The following is a 15,905-nucleotide window of genomic DNA, read 5'->3' on the forward strand; positions in this document are numbered from 1 at the left end:
GTGAAATGTATCGAACCTCTCATGGAATACGATAAGTTCAGAATTCATCCAGATAATTAGGATGTCATCTATGTAGCGGAAGTAGGTGAAGGGTTTGATGCCGCAGGATGCAAGGAAGTCACATTCCAGTTTTGCTTTAACAGTAGAAGCAGGAGGCACTCACCACTGGGATTTCGCAAGAAATAATTCGTAGCTTTATTTCAGACGTGCAGAAGCATAAAGGACCAGTGTGGACGCAGCACGGTGTGCTGCGTCCACACTGGTCCTTTATGCTTCTGCACGTCTGAAATAAAGCTACGAATTATTTCGCGCGAAATCCAAGTGGTAAGTGCCACCTGCTTCTACTGTTAAAGCCTTTTGATGAACTGTATACCTTTAAGGATTGAGCACCCGAGACGGGATTCGTAAATTGAGTCTAATATTTGCTTTACCCTCGTTCTCCGCCTATATACATCGTGGGATTGTTTCATAGAGGCTAAGCTGTGCCGGCTTTTCCTCTTTCTGTTCATATTCCAGTTTTGCCATAGGAAGGTTGGGGTATTGTGGGGTAATTTTGCTGCCCATGGAGGTTCCGATGTTCCATTTACTTTTACACACAGCCATTATTATCCTGCCTTCACCGCCAGAAAGACAACTTCTTGCTGATTTCTCCATATTTGCTTTTGTGTTGTATTTTTGGTCCTGCGGGACCGCGTTTTTTGTGTTATACCTTGTTAAAAAACGTTAGTAAAATTTGTCAAAATGGGCGCTGTCAGATTTAAAAACTTTTTGTATGTTGTACATCTTGGTAAAACATTAACCTAGTGCTGGGCGGTATACTGATTCATACCGAATACCAATATTTTTGTCCTGCACGATATAAATTTTTCCCATACTGCAATAGCGGTTTGGCCCCTCCCCCTCGGGAATGAATTATCAGCCCAGCGCTGCGCTGTCCCCACATCGGGGAACTAATCATATGTGACCCACGAGCGCTGTTCTGCTTCTCCCCCCACACCCAATTAATTATCAGCCCAGCGCTGCGCTGTCCGCATCGGGGAACTAATCATGTCACCCGCAAGCGCTGCCCTACTCATCCTTCTGTTTGTTGCGGGCCACCGGCACTGGAGCTCTATACTGTATCCCTATGCCCAGGCTGCAAAAGATAAACAAAATAAACTTTAACTCACCTTCCCCCGTTGGACGGCCATCAGCCCATCAGCGTCCACAGCGATGTTCCGCCTCGGCCGGTGATAGGTTGAGCGCACTGTCATGTAAGAATCTCTGGACGGCTTCTTACATGACAGTGCACCTATCACATACCGAGGCGGAACATCACTGCGGCCGCTGATCCGACATTCCCGTCCCCAGGAAGCAGGTGAGGCCGGTACCGGACCAATGGGAGGTGAGTTAAAGTTTATTTTGTTTATCTTTTGCAGCCCGGGCATAGGGATACAGCGTACAGTATAGAGTTCCAGCGCCGGCGGGCCGCAACAAACAGAAGGACAAGGAGGGCAGCGCTTCCGGGTGATATGTGATTAGTTCCCCGATGGGGACAGCGCAGTGCTGGGCTGATAATACATTTTTGTGGGTGGAGCAGAACAGCGCTCGCGGGTCACGTGATTTTTTTTGGGGGGGGGGGGGGGGAATACTGTTACATACTGTGGAACCGCCATAAAAGTTACAAAAATACTGTGATACACATTTTTGGTCATACTGCCCAGCTCTACATTAACCATTCTAATATACATCATAAGAAAATGTATCTCCTTTCTATAGAAATCATGGCTAATAAAAAGTCCTCTAGGGGTCCCCATACCATCCAGAACATGATCCTGTCCGACTGCAGCATCATCTTTGTCCCATCTGAAGCACAGGCAAGGACAAAGTCCAGGAAGTGAGGGTGGGACTAGCATTCCTCTGTGCTCACTCCTGTCCTATCAGATTGCAGCATGAAAATAGGGAGGAGGGGGTTACAGAGCAGCCTGCTGTGATTGATTGAAGAGACCCAGCACAGCAGACTCAGGGAGGAAGTGAATGCATGGTAAGTGAGGGCGGGCTCAGTGCTTGCCCTTTCTGAGCAGTGGCCGTCAGAATGAGTGAGCAGCAGAACAGAGGGATTTGTGAGCCGAATACAAAAGATAGACACATAAAAAAAAAGAGATTCTGCATGACCGAGTAACATAGAAATGACAGTGTGGTGAGCCACAGGGTGTGAGGTGAGGTGTATGAGGCAGATGTTATAGCCCAGGGGCAGATGGTATTAACCCCTAAATGTTCGTGACGTCAGGGCGTGTTTTTCCCAATAACCACCCGAACGGTGGCACCGCTAGTCCTAGTTGGGCAGGGCAAATAAGAGTCCAAGGCCAGGTCAGGGTTAATGGTAGCTTTATTGTGGTAGACAGATATAATAGTCTTTACAGCTCGGCCAGGATCCCAGAGAGGTGACCAGTAACATGGAGGAGACCTCGCCGCTTGCTGGGACTTGCAGTGACTTTACAGACTTGAGGACAGCCACGCTGACTATAATAGACTTGACTTAAGATAGTGACAGCAGACAGAGATGACTTACTGACATGTGGCTGTAGGTTAGGTTGAGGCCTACAAAGTGCTGGACACTGACCCTGAGACGTCTGGACTGGACTTGACCTCAGCAGAGAATGTGGTGGAAGAGAGAAAAAAGAGCCAGATTGCATCTCCTCCCTTCCTTATAAAGGGGGCTGTGCAAGGAGCCCATAGGTCAAGCTGCAGGTCACCTGGTGCCCACATTATCATGTGACTAACTCAAAGGTCCTTTAGACATAATACATAACACTAAAAGGAATAAACATGTGTATAGCAAAACGTGTTACTGCAATCCTTGTAGACAGCGACCTCCCTTGTAGACGGCACCCCTCCCTGTAGACAGCACCCCTCTTGTCCCCATTGAAGACAGCACCCCTCCTTGTAGACAGCACCCCTCTTGTCCCCATTGTAGACAGCACCCCTCCTTGTAGACAGCACCCCTCTTGTCCCCATTGTAGACAGCACCCCTCCTTGTAGACATCATCATCCCCTTGTAGACAACAACCCCACCTTGTAGACAGCACCCCTCGTCCCCATTGTAGACAGCACCCCCTCTTGTAGACAGCACCCCTCTTGTTCCCATTGTAGACAGCACCCAACCTTGTAGACAGCACCCCTCTTGTTCCTATTGTAGACAGTGCTCATCTACTGCTGTCCTTGGGTGTTGCCGCTCCGCTGCCACGATCTCCTTTTCTCCCGTCCGCATCATGGCGTCTTATGGAGGAGCATGTGACACACACGTCTCTCTGCCTCCTCCGTAGCGTTATGCTGGGAGCAGGGAAGGAGATGGAGTTACGTGTCCCCAAGCTCCTCCATGGGACGCCATGATGCGGACGGGAGAACGGGGTAGCGGAGCCAGGGCGCACTGCAGCAGGTATCAGGGACACTGAACGAGTCCCCCATACAATGCAAATGCAGGGTATCAGCCTTGAAACTAGTATCGGTACATCCCTACTAAAGACTGATAAGTAGTGCTGCTTTTTCTGGTTATGTATATTAAAAAATGTATATATATATATATATATAGTCCCAAAATAATGCAGCACTACTTATCCAGTCCAGCAAACAATGGTGGTGCCAGCGTCCAAAAAAAGACTCGATCAAAGTCCTCCATAGACAGAAACCAAAAACAGGCGCAGCACTCCAAAAAATAGTGTGATTTAATATCTCATGTCAGCATTACAACGTTTCAACTCCTCCTGGAGCCATTTTCAAGCATAGTGATATACAAACACCACAGGGCTTTTATGCCCCAAACAATTAATTAGTGCAAAGCAATTCATAAAGTGCCAATCATATAAATATCATATAAAAATATAAACAGTGCATTACATAATTATATAGCACATAGTGCATCAGTGTAAATGGAGTGCTATGGTGCATATAGTGCATAAAAATATACAAAAAGTTAAAATACAGCTTGAAAATACATCTCAAGATATGATTGCATATAATCATGTAATCATAAACACCTGTGTATATAATGAACATCATAAAATAGTACATACTGCATAGTGAGGAGGAAACATCCACCTGCTCCATACAATGGCGCCGCGAGCGTGGGCTGCTAGCTACTGCGTCTGCGCAAACAGGCTGTGAATACTTCCGCATACACACTCGCGGTCATGTGACTCACCCGCTCACGTGATCCGCTACCCTGGCAACGGCCATCGCTGTCTGCGAGGCAGTATACAGAGGCAGCCGGAGCACGATCGCAGGCGACAATCCAGACCGCGAGATGTGTATATGTAGAAATGAAGAAAACAAGAACACAGGTATCAGCAAAGGAGAGGGCATGAACAGGACCGTGGATTCAGATGCCAGAACAAGGGGGTTACACGGCGCATAACAGAATAAAAGAAAATTAAGAGCAAAAAGCATGAAAAAACAAATAATAAAAAAAGAAGAATAAAAATAAAAATAATAATAAAAATAAAAAAATAAAAAAATATAAAAAAATAATAAAAATAAAAATATAATCCATAAAGCATTGTTTCTTTTTTTGTTTCTTTTTTTACAATAATGTTTTCATTGTTTTTATAGAATCTTAATAGGGTTACACCTTGTTGGGCCAGGGATAGATAACTGGCTTAACCCCTAATAGGGCCAAGGAGTCATCCATCAAAGGGGGGACGCCTGTGTTCAGGACCGTCAAGCCCTCACCCCACTGGATTCACCCCACCTGGGCTACGTTCAAGGGCGCCCGCTTATTCAGCAGCGCTGAACCCTAGGCGTACTGCCTAGTGTAGTTCCAAATAAAAAGAACAGAACATAATTAAAAAATAAATAAACAAAAATATATGCAAAACAATATATTCTTTTTATCATATAAGAAAATATAGAAAAATAAATATAAAGACAGAAATGAAAAAAATAGAAATTTTTGAAAAATACCCAGAAAGATGTACTGTGCGCATATATACCCCACATGATGGAATCCACCAACCACGGTCCAATTAGTACCACAACAGTGCTTAATCTGTGTAACTTTATTTAATTCATCAGATAGTAATAATACAAAAAATTATAATTTAAAGATATTGTAGAAATTTATCTTAGTTCACATATGTTGGAGTAGGTGATGTCTCCTCCTACGGTTGTAGAAATCTAAAAAATAAAATAAAAAAACATATTATTAGAATTATGACATTGTATTTGTATATCACATTACATATGTATAGAGGAGGTAAGTATAACAATGGATAAATGGAATTCAGGGGCTGTTTATAAGCCACCTATGTGTGTAAGTTTTCTACATAATATTGAAATCCGCATTAAGACCATAGGGACGTAGTGTTTTGAGTTTATGTATCCACCATAATTCACGTCGTTTCAAGATAGCTAATCTATCACCCCCTCTCACAGGATGTGGTATATGATCAATTGCCATAAAACGTAGGTCCTTCTCCAAGTGGCCAAGCTCAGTGAAGTGCTTGGACACCGGGAGATCTAACCGACGTTTACGTATGCTAAACCTATGGTTATTAATTCTAGTTTTCAAATTCAAAGTAGTTTGCCCCACGTAGACCAAATTACATGGGCAGGTCAGAATATAAATTACCCAGGTTGAGTCACACGTGAGGTAAAATTTAAGAGGATATTCCACCCTGGTCTCTGGATGTCTAAAGCTAGATCCCTTTATCATAAATTTACAATCCACACATGTTAGACATGGAAAAGAGCCAAAATTACGTATACTGAGTACAGTCTGTCTAAGGGTTTGGGGTGGGTCAATAGTAGATTTTACCAGTTTATCCCTCAAATTTCTTGCTCTTTTATAGGACATCAAGGGAAATGTGGAAAACTCCTCAATTCCCTTGAAACTTTTTTGTAATATGGTCCAGTGTTTGTTAATAACACCCGCAATTTTACCACTATGGTTATTATACACTGATGTGAAAGGAATTCTTCTTGTTTTTTGTGTCTTACTAACTTTCGTCAAAGTAGATTGTCTATCAAGAGTCTGTAATTTATTTCGCTGTCTATCAACTATGTCTTTTGGATACCCTCTCTCCAAAAAATTGGAAGAGATGGTGTCCAAAGTAGAGTCCAGAGTTAATTCGTCACTTACTATTCGTTTTGCTCTAAGTAACTGGCTGTACGGGAGTGATTCGATCATCCGTCTAGGGTGACAACTCTTGAAATGCAATAGCGTATTTTTGTCTGTTGGTTTAGTGTACAAAGACGTAAAAATCTGTCCATTCTTTTTGCCCACCCAGACATCAAGAAAACTGATGCCCTCTAGGGAGGAAGTCATAGTAAATTCAATGTTGGGGTCAATAGAATTTAGAAATTGGTGGAATAGATTTAATTCATCCATAGAACCATTCCACAGGAGGAAGATGTCATCAATATATCGCCACCATGCCAGACAATGTCTGGCATGGTGGGACGGGTAGATGACATCCTCCTCCATTGTGGCAACATACAAGTTGGCATACATGGGTGCGACATTCGTCCCCATAGCGGTCCCGACTAATTGTAAATAAAATTTTTTTTCAAACATAAAGTAATTATTAGTAAGTATAAGTTCTAATAAATCTAACATGAACTGTCGGGCCGCTATGGGGAATTCGGATGTCGCTAATACTCTAGAAATTGCCATTAAACCTCGTTCATGACTAATCGAGGTGTACAGACTCGTGATATCAAATGACACCAAAATGGTGTCTTCTCGAGTCTGTACATCTTGGATCTTATTTAGAAAATCGGTAGTGTCTTGTATATAGGACTGAGTCATAAAAACAAAAGGTCTAAGAACCCTATCGAGAAAAATGGAAGCATTACTGAGGAGTGAATTACGCCCAGAAACTATAGGGCGGCCTGGTGGATTAACCAAAGATTTGTGTATTTTGGGGAGAACATAAATGACAGGTGTAACCGGATTCTTAACTACAAGAAATTCTCTAAGGCTCTCATCAATGATGCCTTCCACAAATGCTTGTTCTACAATAGATGTAAGTTTCCCCAATATAACTAAAAAAGTTATATTGGGGAAACTTACATCTATTGTAGAACAAGCATTTGTGGAAGGCATCATTGATGAGAGCCTTAGAGAATTTCTTGTAGTTAAGAATCCGGTTACACCTGTCATTTATGTTCTCCCCAAAATACACAAATCTTTGGTTAATCCACCAGGCCGCCCTATAGTTTCTGGGCGTAATTCACTCCTCAGTAATGCTTCCATTTTTCTCGATAGGGTTCTTAGACCTTTTGTTTTTAGGACTCAGTCCTATATACAAGACACTACCGATTTTCTAAATAAGATCCAAGATGTACAGACTCGAGAAGACACCATTTTGGTGTCATTTGATATCACGAGTCTGTACACCTCGATTAGTCATGAACGAGGTTTAATGGCAATTTCTAGAGTATTAGCGACATCCGAATTCCCCATAGCGGCCCGACAGTTCATGTTAGATTTATTAGAACTTATACTTACTAATAATTACTTTATGTTTGAAAAAAAATTTTATTTACAATTAGTCGGGACCGCTATGGGGACGAATGTCGCACCCATGTATGCCAACTTGTATGTTGCCACAATGGAGGAGGATGTCATCTACCCGTCCCACCATGCCAGACATTGTCTGGCATGGTGGCGATATATTGATGACATCTTCCTCCTGTGGAATGGTTCTATGGATGAATTAAATCTATTCCACCAATTTCTAAATTCTATTGACCCCAACATTGAATTTACTATGACTTCCTCCCTAGAGGGCATCAGTTTTCTTGATGTCTGGGTGGGCAAAAAGAATGGACAGATTTTTACGTCTTTGTACACTAAACCAACAGACAAAAATACGCTATTGCATTTCAAGAGTTGTCACCCTAGACGGATGATCGAATCACTCCCGTACAGCCAGTTACTTAGAGCAAAACGAATAGTAAGTGACGAATTAACTCTGGACTCTACTTTGGACACCATCTCTTCCAATTTTTTGGAGAGAGGGTATCCAAAAGACATAGTTGATAGACAGCGAAATAAATTACAGACTCTTGATAGACAATCTACTTTGACGAAAGTTAGTAAGACACAAAAAACAAGAAGAATTCCTTTCACATCAGTGTATAATAACCATAGTGGTAAAATTGCGGGTGTTATTAACAAACACTGGACCATATTACAAAAAAGTTTCAAGGGAATTGAGGAGTTTTCCACATTTCCCTTGATGTCCTATAAAAGAGCAAGAAATTTGAGGGATAAACTGGTAAAATCTACTATTGACCCACCCCAAACCCTTAGACAGACTGTACTCAGTATACGTAATTTTGGCTCTTTTCCATGTCTAACATGTGTGGATTGTAAATTTATGATAAAGGGATCTAGCTTTAGACATCCAGAGACCAGGGTGGAATATCCTCTTAAATTTTACCTCACGTGTGACTCAACCTGGGTAATTTATATTCTGACCTGCCCATGTAATTTGGTCTACGTGGGGCAAACTACTTTGAATTTGAAAACTAGAATTAATAACCATAGGTTTAGCATACGTAAACGTCGGTTAGATCTCCCGGTGTCCAAGCACTTCACTGAGCTTGGCCACTTGGAGAAGGACCTACGTTTTATGGCAATTGATCATATACCACATCCTGTGAGAGGGGGTGATAGATTAGCTATCTTGAAACGACGTGAATTATGGTGGATACATAAACTCAAAACACTACGTCCCTATGGTCTTAATGCGGATTTCAATATTATGTAGAAAACTTACACACATAGGTGGCTTATAAACAGCCCCTGAATTCCATTTATCCATTGTTATACTTACCTCCTCTATACATATGTAATGTGATATACAAATACAATGTCATAATTCTAATAATATGTTTTTTTATTTTATTTTTTAGATTTCTACAACCGTAGGAGGAGACATCACCTACTCCAACATATGTGAACTAAGATAAATTTCTACAATATCTTTAAATTATAATTTTTTGTATTATTACTATCTGATGAATTAAATAAAGTTACACAGATTAAGCACTGTTGTGGTACTAATTGGACCGTGGTTGGTGGATTCCATCATGTGGGGTATATATGCGCACAGTACATCTTTCTGGGTATTTTTCAAAAATTTCTATTTTTTTCATTTCTGTCTTTATATTTATTTTTCTATATTTTCTTATATGATAAAAAGAATATATTGTTTTGCATATATTTTTGTTTATTTATTTTTTAATTATGTTCTGTTCTTTTTATTTGGAACTACACTAGGCAGTACGCCTAGGGTTCAGCGCTGCTGAATAAGCGGGCGCCCTTGAACGTAGCCCAGGTGGGGTGAATCCAGTGGGGTGAGGGCTTGACGGTCCTGAACACAGGCGTCCCCCCTTTGATGGATGACTCCTTGGCCCTATTAGGGGTTAAGCCAGTTATCTATCCCTGGCCCAACAAGGTGTAACCCTATTAAGATTCTATAAAAACAATGAAAACATTATTGTAAAAAAAGAAACAAAAAAAGAAACAATGCTTTATGGATTATATTTTTATTTTTATTATTTTTTTATATTTTTTTATTTTTATTATTATTTTTATTTTTATTCTTCTTTTTTTATTATTTGTTTTTTCATGCTTTTTGCTCTTAATTTTCTTTTATTCTGTTATGCGCCGTGTAACCCCCTTGTTCTGGCATCTGAATCCACGGTCCTGTTCATGCCCTCTCCTTTGCTGATACCTGTGTTCTTGTTTTCTTCATTTCTACATATACACATCTCGCGGTCTGGATTGTCGCCTGCGATCGTGCTCCGGCTGCCTCTGTATACTGCCTCGCAGACAGCGATGGCCGTTGCCGGGGTAGCGGATCACGTGAGCGGGTGAGTCACATGACCGCGAGTGTGTATGCGGAAGTATTCACAGCCTGTTTGCGCAGACGCAGTAGCTAGCAGCCCACGCTCGCGGCGCCATTGTATGGAGCAGGTGGATGTTTCCTCCTCACTATGCAGTATGTACTATTTTATGATGTTCATTATATACACAGGTGTTTATGATTACATGATTATATGCAATCATATCTTGAGATGTATTTTCAAGCTGTATTTTAACTTTTTGTATATTTTTATGCACTATATGCACCATAGCACTCCATTTACACTGATGCACTATGTGCTATATAATTATGTAATGCACTGTTTATATTTTTATATGATATTTATATGATTGGCACTTTATGAATTGCTTTGCACTAATTAATTGTTTGGGGCATAAAAGCCCTGTGGTGTTTGTATATCACTATGCTTGAAAATGGCTCCAGGAGGAGTTGAAACGTTGTAATGCTGACATGAGATATTAAATCACACTATTTTTTGGAGTGCTGCGCCTGTTTTTGGTTTCTATATATATATATATATATATATATATATATATATATATACACACATATATATATATACACACACACACACACACACACACACAAAGGCCTTTGAATCTCTACACACCAGGAATGGTGTCTCCGTACTTACCCTCTTAGGTGCCAGGCCTATTCCCAAGCCCGAACACCCTGCTCTCTGCTGACGAGGGGAACAGTTCCAAAACAGCTTTATATCATTTCGATTTTCATGGATTCATTAAAGTTAAAAGAAATGTACCAGTTATAACACATCCCATATACGAGTCTGTATCAGACATGCTGGGACTATCTGCACCAGTGTCAGGCGGTCATCATTGGAACGTTCTCATCCCCTTTCGCACAGCCACATTTACAAGGTCAGAACATGCATGGATTGTGAGACTCCTGGACTCTGCAGATCATCTCATCCTCAGATGCCTCTGCGTCCTATTCTCGCGGTGCCCCCCCCCCCCCCCCCGATCTCCAGATATTTATCAGGTACCTGATTCCAGTATATTCTTTCTGCTTTGTGGATTTGTTGTAAGGTGTTGACCATTTAAACCAATAAAAATCATGTAAGGAAAAAACCCTGCTATGTTTAAAAAAAATAAAAAATAAAAATGTTTTAATTATAAAGCATGGTATATAAAAAGTTAAAAAAAAGGTCCACAGTAAGAACAAACCTAACAGTGACAATGTAAATAAGTGCTCCTGGTTTGTTTCTTTTTATGGCCATATCACCCACCTTTGTTTCATTACTGTAACTTTGTCAAGTGGTCACAGGTTTTGTTGTTTAATTAGAAAGTGGTCAGCTGACCTTCTGTAAACTACAGGATGACATTACCCATCAGATCCATCTGGCTAGATCCTTGACCCCTTCCCCCAGCTCTATCTGTATACTGTTGCTGCAATCTCTATGGGATCAGGATATTTATAGTAGTTATACACCTCCCCTCCAGCTCTATCTGTATATTGCTGCTATCTCTATGGGATCAAGATGTATAGTAGTTATACACCTCCCCTCCAGCTCTCTCTCTCTATGGGATCAATATATATATAGTTGTTATACACCTCCCCTCCAGCTCTATCTGTATACTGCTGCTCTCTCTATGGGATCAAGATATATAGTAGTTATACACCTCCCCTCCAGCTCTATCTCTATAGGATCAGGATATATAGTAGTTATATCCCTCGCCTCCAGCTCTATCTGTATACTGCTGCTGTTGCTATATCTATGTGATTAGGATATATAGTAATTTTAACCGTCCAGCTCTATCTGTATTTTTGTATACCTCTCCTGAGTCTGTATTTACACCTTTGCTTAGTTTAAGTTTTTACCGCAATTGTGCAAATCACAGAAAAAACATGTAATTTGTACAGCTATATTGAAAAATCCCAGTAAAAAAAACAGCCAAAATCACAATTGCAATTATAGGTGAAATCCCCTTTGTCTCATTACAATAGTTCTTTGAATAGGAAAACGCATAAGTAAACTGATCCCAACCCACTTATGAGTCTTTTCAGTGACCACCAGCACCAGCAACCTAACTAGATGACCAGGTGCAGTGATCAGACTCAACCTCCTCTCTGCAAAGCCAGATGATTCATGGGAAATGTAGGCAGCATTAGGAAAAAATTTTTGTGATAAAAATGAAATCAATTTGGCTGAAAACCCCTATGCCTGCCACATCATCTAAGATAGGTAAGCACAAGGTATACACAAGAACACACCACACACACACTTCCCGTTAGTAAGAACATGGATAACCCCATCAGACAAAACATTAAAGCACAGGATGATATAGCCCCCAAAAATCTGATAAAATAAACAAACACCACAATAAAAAAAAGTTACAAAATATTTTATCTGGAAAATATATATTCAATATATATATACACATTTGTTTATCCAATGCATGATAAAAACTAGGCCTCAGATATACAAAGCCACAGCAAAGATCCTGTGAATGGCGACTCTTCATGGGACCTGCAGGATAATGTTACTTTTTTTTTTTGTATAATTTTAGCCCCTTAATTTAAGGACGCAGGGTTTTTCCGTTTTTGCATTTTCATTTTTTCCTCATCACCTTCTAAAAATCTTAATGCTTTCAGTTTTGCACATAAAATTCCATATGATTTCTTATTTCTTGCGCCACCAATTCTACTTTTTAGTGACATTAGTCATTTCACCCAAAAATCCACGGCGAAACGGAAAAAAAATTCATTGTGTGACAAAATCGAAGAAAAAATTTCATTTTGTAAATTTTGGGAGCTTCCGTTTCTACGCAGTTCATTTTTCGGTAAAAATAACACCTTATTATTCTGTAGGTCCATACGATTAAAATGATCCCCTACTTATATAGGTTGGATTTTGTCGTACTTCGGAAAAAATCATAACTACATGCAGGAAAATTTGACCCCTATAACTTTTTTTATTTTTCCGCATACGGGCCGGTGTGAGAGCTAATTTTTTGCACCGTGATCTGAAGTTTTTATCGGTACCATTTTTGTATTGATTGGACTTTTTGATCACTTTTTATTCATTTTTTCATGATATTTAATTAACGATATATTTTTATAGTTCGGACATTTCCACACGTGGCGATAACACATATGTTTATTTACACTTTTTTTTTATGGGAAAAGGGAGGTGATTCAAACTTTTATTAGGGAAGGGGTTAAATGACCTTTGTTAACTTTTGTTTTCTTCACTTTTTTTTTGCAGTGCTATAGCTCCCATAGGAGACTATAACACTGCACACACTGATCTCTTATACTGATCATTGTTATCCCATAGGGACCTATAACACTGCACACACTGATCTCCATTGCTGATCCCTGCAGAGCCATAGCTTTGCATGGATCAGTCAGATAGGGGCTCGATTGCTCAAGCCTGTAGCTCAGGCTTGGAGCAATCAATCGACGATCAGACGCCGCAGAGACAAGTAAGGAGACCTCCGCCTGCGTCCCAGCTGATCGGAACATCTTGATTTTCTAGCGATGTCCTGATCAGCCTGACTGAGCTGCCGGGAAGCGTTTACTTTCGCTTTCAGACGCGGTGGTCAACTTTGATCACCGCGTCTGAAGGGTTAACAGCGCGCGGCACAACGATTGATGCCGCACGCTGTTAGCCCAAGGTCCCGGCTATGATTAGCAGCCGGGACCGACCCGGTGTGATGCGGGGTCACGGCATGACCCCGTTTTAAACACTGGGACCGGGCGTATAGGTACGCCCTACATCTTTAACCCCTTAAGGACCAAGGACGTACTGGTACGTCCTTGGTCCTGCTCCCGTGATATAACGCGGGGTTACACGGTAACCCCGCATCATATCACGGCGGGCCCTGCGTCATAGTGAAGCCGGGACCCACCGCTAATAGCGCGCAGCGCCGAACGCTATTAACCCTTTAGCCGCGCGCTCAGAGCTGAGCCGCGGGGCTGAAAGTGAAAGCTGCCGGTTAACTCAGTGGGCTGTTCGGGATAGCCGCGGCATCCCGTAAAGCTTACAGGACAGCGGGAGGGCCCCTACCTGCCTCCTCGCTGTCCGATCGCCGAATGACTGCTCAGTGCCTGAGATCCAGGCATGAGCAGTCATGCGGCAGAATCATCGATCACTGGTTTCCTATGAGAAACCAGTGATCAATGATAAAGATCAGTGTGTGCAGTGTTATAAGTCCCTATGGGATAACAGTGATCAGTGTAAGAGATCAGTGTGTGCAGTGTTATAGGTCCCTAAGGGATAACAATGATCAGTGTGTGCAGTGTTATAGGTCCCTATGGGATAACAATGATCAGTGTGTACAGTGTTATAGGTCCCTATGGGATAACAATGATCAGTGTGTGCAGTATTATAGGTCCCTATGGGACCTATAACACTACAAAAAAAGTGTGAAAAAAAAGTGAATAAAGATCATTTAACCCCTCCCCTATTAAAAGTTTGAATCACCCCCCTTTTCCCATAAAAAAAAAAAACTGTGTATATAAAAATAAAAATATATGCTATCACCGCGTGCGGAAATGTCCGAATTATAAAAATATATCGTTAATTAAACCGCTTGGTCAATGGTGTACGCGCAAAAAAATTCCAAAGTCCAAAATAGTGCATTTTTGGTCACTTTTTATATCATTTCAAAATGATAAGTCCTATCAATGCAAAAATGGTACCGTTAAAAACTTCAGATCACGGCGCTAAAAATGAGCACTCATACCGCCCCCTACACGGAAAAATAAAAAAGTTATAGGCGTCAGAAGATGCCAATTTTAAACGTATTAATTTTCCTGCATGTAGTTATGATTTTTTCCAGAAGATGACAAAATCAAACCTATATAAGTAGGGGATCATTTTAATCGTATGGACCTACAGAATAAAGATAAGGTGTCATTTTTACCGAAAAATGTACTAAGTAGAAACGGAAGCCCCCAAAAGTTACAAAACGGCGTTTTTTTTTCAATTTTGTCGCACAATTATTTTTTTTCCGTTTCACCGTAGATTTTTGGGTAAAATTACTGACGTCATTACAAAGTAGAATTGGTGGCACAAAAAAAAAGCATCATATGGATTTTTAGGTGCAAAATTTAAAGAGTTATGATTTTTTAAAGGCAAGGAGCAAAAAACGAAAATGCAAAAACCCCCGATCCTTAAGGGGTTAAGGAGTTAGACAATAAAAATATATAACATTCATCAGCCACCAATTTGTAATTCAGTCACATCCAAATCTGCAGCAAAAAATTCTACATCCTGATAGTTTTCTAATCCATTTCTATTTTTTTAGTTGTTAGTGTATTTTATGGGGGCTAGGGCTTTTTATTTTTTTTAAATATTTTTCAAATTAAATAATATATATAGAAATATATATATTAAAATATATAAAAAGGCGGCAGCGGTGGGGAAAGTTTTTTTTTTTTTTTTTATTCGCACCCGCATGTTCACAAAGGTTTTGTCTGACGCTTCTGAACTCCTTTGGATCTTAGTGACACAATGGAATCTTCTGGGAGATCATTTCTTACTACTATGGCAATAGTTTGCTATTGGTCTAAATCGGGTCATTCTTGTGTATATAGGTTTATATAAATGGAGAGGAGATTCATTATTATACAACCCTTTAATTATACGACAGAGCTCAGGTCCTCTATTTGTGGGAGAAAACTGAAGAGAAAAGCCGCAATTTAGCAACTTTTGGGGGTTTGGTTTTTACACTTTATGGTTAAAATTACATTTTCTCTTTATTCTGTAGGTCAATGCGATTATATATACCGTTTTTTTTGCCGTATAAGACGCACTTTTTCTTCCCCAAAACTGGGGGGGAAAAGTTGGTGTGTCTTCTATGGCAAATACACATTAAAACCCTGTCCTATCGCAGCGGTCCCTGCGGCCATCAATGGCCGGGACCCGCGGCTAATACAGGACATCACCGATGCCCTGTATTAACCCTTCAGACACGGCGATCAAAGCTGACCGCCGCGTCTGAAGCGAAAGTGACACTAACCCGGCTGCTCAGTTGGGCTGTTCGGGACCGCGGCGGTGAAATC

At 40.8% G+C, this 15,905-nt stretch overlaps 1 long non-coding RNA gene across 1 annotated transcript in view; it reads left to right on the forward strand.

Annotated features, from left to right (window-relative positions):
• LOC130290579 (uncharacterized) overlaps positions 1-15,905 on the forward strand; it is a 102,458-nt gene that overhangs the window by 7,404 nt on the left and 79,149 nt on the right. The gene's annotated exons all lie outside the window — the stretch shown is intronic.

This window comes from Hyla sarda, chromosome 9 (genome assembly GCF_029499605.1).
Source record: "Hyla sarda isolate aHylSar1 chromosome 9, aHylSar1.hap1, whole genome shotgun sequence".
Taxonomy (NCBI): domain Eukaryota; kingdom Metazoa; phylum Chordata; class Amphibia; order Anura; family Hylidae; genus Hyla; species Hyla sarda.